Below are 4,768 nucleotides of genomic sequence, written 5' to 3'. Positions count from 1 at the left end.
TATTTGAAATGGTTTGATTTGTGTTTGATTTCCTACCCTTGACAACAGGGCACATTTTAGAAAGCTGTTTTTAAAAGGAGAGCCATTAATTAAGCTGTCACAAGTAAGTATTTCCAGGGTGCATTCAGAAGAACAGCAATTTCACTAGGTTTAGGAAACTGCAAGAAAGTAAAGAAGGCAAAGTATAACTCTTCAGATGTCTCTGGGTTTTACTGTATGACTACTAGAAGTAGAAATTGTCTTGGTCTTAATGCTGCACACATAGTTCCTGTTCATTTAGAAACATCTCGGGGGTTAGGGAGAAACAGGGAGTTGTTCAATGAGTGTAGAGTTTGCGTTTTGCTCTTGTGACTATTCTCAACACTACTGAACCGTGTGCTTCTATCCATAAGATGGTAACTCTTAACGTGTATTTTATCACAGATTTAAAAAATACATTCTGAAGACTTCAGAAGATGGGGCTTTTCAAATATTAAGCACCGTGTTTCCATGGGGAAAGCAGCTATGCTCACCCTGAGTATTTGATGGTTTAAATGAGAGGATTCGGTTAGAAAAACGGGATTCGGTAAAACTGGTGCCATAGCGCCACTCAGAGCAAAGCAATGGTTCCAAGCTTACTAGTGGTCGTTATATTGGTCATTGTGTTCCTTACTATGGGGGTTTCTCAATTTAACCCATCTTTTAAATATCCTAAGCGATGGAATAGCAAGTTACTGAGGGAACTGCTGTGTGCATTGCAAAAGACTTTGAACCAGAGGGATGCAGAAGCAGTGGTGTGACCCTCAGTGAGAAGAAGCACATGTAATTGTTTGACTCATAAACTGAACTAGTCCTGCGGAACATCAGTTTTACTTGAATCACTGACACGTTTGTCTCAAACTACATCATCCTTATATTTCAAGGAGAAAAAGAATATTCGTTGTCGATAAAATTTGAACTCTCCAAGAAAAATGAGGATTTTAGGAACTTCGTATTGGAGACCCTGAGTTTGACAGCATCCCACTGCCTGGACCTCTGATCGGCTCAGTGATAATATTAATGAATGTACTTCTGACGTGTCCTAAATGTTGATATTTGGAAGATCTGCATAATTTAGTGAGCCAATATTTCTGATGACCAGTGTAAAGTGATCAGAGATCCACTCAATTTCAGGTAGACCAGTGGGTTTCAATAAAGCAGTGCAAAAATTTCCTTCTTTCAGCTTCTACATTGTGACTAATCTTTAGGAGACAACAGCTTGTCAACTGTTGGCATAGTATGGAAGAAGTAGAATGCATGATTATCTGAAAAGGCTGTGAACACACTCTTTGGTCACATAAAAAGCTACGTCTGCAATGTGAGATCAAATTTTCTTGACATACTTGAAGACAACATAGCTCAAGAACAGAAGGCACAAGTAAATATGAGAATTCAGCTGTCCCCTATAAAGCCAGACATTAAAGAGATCTGCAAAAATGTAAAAATGCCAGACTTCTTTCAAGTTTTTGTTTTGATGATTATTTTTCATGAAAATGTAATTTATATAAACCGTGTAGTGGGTTTAATTTTAAGTGTGTACTCATTAAAATGTGTTCCAGTTTCTCATGGAACAAACTGTGATAAATATCTCTTGAGATTCCTCAGATTTTAAGATTGTTTAAAAAAAAAACCTCTCTTAGTTATAGTGGCAATTCAGGAACAAGCACAATTAGATGGATATGTTCAGTCTTGCATCATTACCAAAAATTCAACATTTAACTTTCAAATACTTCCCTTAAGTCATATAAAGTTGCATGTGTGCACTTAACAAAGTTGAACTGGCTGCTGCTCTTCTTTATTTAATAATAACATTTTCATTTTAGGTGTGGCGTTTACATGTTAAGGCTAGAACCTTATCGGTATCAATGAATATTTTAGGGCATTCAATTTCAAAGATTAATTTCAGGAAAGAATGAGAGATGGCTGCATTGACTTAAGATTTGTTTAAAAAAAAAAGGAGGTGGGGAGGGTATAGCTAGCTCAGTGGCAGAATGCCTGCTTAGCATGCAGGAATTCCTGGGTTCAATACTGAGTACCTCCATTAAAATAAATAAGCCTAATTTCCTCTCCCCCAAACAACAAGAAAAGAATTAGTAAAAAGAGAAGTTCAGCCTTTTGAGTGTTTGAGGCTCAGGGCAACAGTGTGTAGAATATTTCTTTGTGCATAATTTAGGGAAAGACAGAGCCTCAATGAAAGAGGACCAAAGAAGTTTTTTCAAAAAGCAGGGAATCGAAAATGGTAGGAACTGAGATACCACAGTGAAAGATCAAAGAAATTTAGTAGATGTACATCTGAAGACGTACAAAAGCAAGCAAGCAATAATAAATGAAGACTAATTTTGGGGGGGAAATAGTGAAAAATCTGAATGGTGCCGTCTTCTGGAGGGAGAGCCAAGAGGACGTGATGGTGGATTGGACAAGGGAGAAGAAGGCGGCATCTTACTCTGGACTGTGCCACTGAGTGTGGGGAGAGGCCTGCCTTGCCTGTGATTAGGGAGAAGACGTCTTGGGACTGGGGATTGATTGCCTTAAGCATGTGGCCATGTTCAGTGGGGCTTTACAAGGGCCAACTCCTTTTCTTCTGGTCCTGGAGGCCAGGCTGGAAGGCAGAGCCTTGAACAAGTTGACCCACATCTCATAGTGGTTGAGTCCACCCAGCATAGATTCTGGAGAGGAACTGAGTCTTGAACAGGGCATCAGCTTCCCAGGCAGAGCAGTTTTTTGTTTTTTGTTTTTTTTCATAGCTAGTATTTCAGGATAAATTTTATTTTATTTTTTTAAGTTCTCATGGTTGGGGGAGATAATTAGGTTTTCAAGATTTATTTTAATGGAGGTACTAAGGATTGAACCCAGGACCTCATGCGTGCTAAGCACATGCTCTACCACTGTACCCTCCCGCTCAGGGTAAATTTTAATGAAATGATGTCTGAGGTTTAATAAAAGATCTTTATAATTTATCCTAACTTTTGCTTTGCCTAGTTAGAATGGACTTGCCTATGAGATAATAGAATTTTATTTTCCTTTAAATAGCAAGAAACCTAGACTCCTTGACCAGAATTTAAGTTGGAAGGGGCAGGGGAGGAAATTTAGCCTTTCCTTTTTTAAGTCCTTTCAGTTGCTTCCTTCCAGTCTTTTGTTCTCTGATCTCTCTGTAACTCCAAGTTGATAATTTGCTTGAGATTGCAGGCTGTTGTAATTGTGAGGACCCAGTGATCCGCGAACTACTGCTGTCAGCGTGGTGGCATTTTAGGTATGTTGTATCCCATTGGTTACTGGGAGAGAATCTGCCTGCTCCCACTGCTTTGAACTACATCTCCAAAATGTGGCACCTACCTTGTGATATTGTAATTTCCTGGGGTCCAAACTTTATTTTAATTTCTTCTTCTTATTTTTTTGAGCTGTCTTACTGATTTTGCACAACTTTAAAATTTTTTGTGGATTTTTTGTGGGGGAGGGACAGTTATGTTTATTTATTAATTTTTTTTTAATAGAGGTGCTTGGGTGTTAACGTCTCCTACTATGATTGTGTTCCCACCAATTTCTCCCTTTATATTTGTTAGCATTTGCTTTTTGTATTTAGGTGCTCTTACATTGGGTGCATGTATGTTAATGAGTTGTAATATCTTCATCCTTTAATCATTATGTCGTGTCCTTCTTTATCTTTCTGTATGGCCTTTGTTTTAAAGCCTATTTTGTCTGAAATCAATATTGCTACTCCTGCTTTCTTGTCATTTCCATTTGCATGGAATATCTTTTTCCATCCTCTCTCTCAATCTGTGTGTCCTTCTCCCTAAAGTGAGTCTCTTGTATGCAGCATATTATAGGTTCTTGTTTTATTATCCAGTCTGCCACTCTGTGTCTTTTGATTGGAGCATTTAGACCATTGACATTTACAGTAATTATTGATAAATGTGTGTTTATTGCCATTTTGAACTTAGTTTTGCAGTTGATTTGGTATTTCCTCTTTGTTCCTTTCTTTTTCTTTTTGTGGTTTGATAACTTTCCTTTGTATTATCTTGATTTCTTTTTAGTTTTTGTGACTCTGTTGTAAGTTTTTCACATTGTACACCTTAAATGTGTACAATTTTTATGTCAATTATATCTCAATAAAGCTAGAAAAAAATCTTGTTATTTTTTAAAATATATTTTACAGGAAGATAAATCCTCTAAGAATTCCATGTTCCTGTTTTAGATTTAAAACTTCTAGAAACAGACTCACAGATCAGAGAACAAATTGTTGGTTATCAGAGGGAAGAGGGGTGGGGGAAAGGGCAAAATAGGTGAAGGGGATCAAGAGGTACAAGCTAGTAGTTATAAAAAAGTTGCAAGGATGTAATGTACAGCACAGAACATAGTCAATGTTTTATAATAACTTTGTATGGCATGTAATCTATAAAAATACTGAATTACTATGTTATACTCCTGAAAGTGGTATAATATTTTAAGTCAACTATACTTCAATAATAAATAATAAATAAAACAAAGGATTTTGCAGCCAGCAAGTCATCAGCCACTGCAGCACAAACACCCCCCCCCCACCATCAACTGTGCACCCTGAGGGGATTTAGGATGGAGAAAAACAAGATACTGGACCTAGATGTTAAGGTGCATATCAAAGGAATGATTTCGTTAAACCTAGACTCCTGCACCTTCCCAATATAGAAAAGTGCGAAATTCATTAACTTGAGATGTCTGGTTTTTCTTTAATAAGCAGTTATCTTTTGATGTTCAGCTACCTTTGTTTTTTTTT

Source organism: Vicugna pacos, chromosome 34 (assembly GCF_048564905.1).
Source record: "Vicugna pacos chromosome 34, VicPac4, whole genome shotgun sequence".
Classification (NCBI taxonomy): Eukaryota; Metazoa; Chordata; class Mammalia; order Artiodactyla; family Camelidae; genus Vicugna; species Vicugna pacos.
This window is presented reverse-complemented; position numbering follows the sequence as displayed.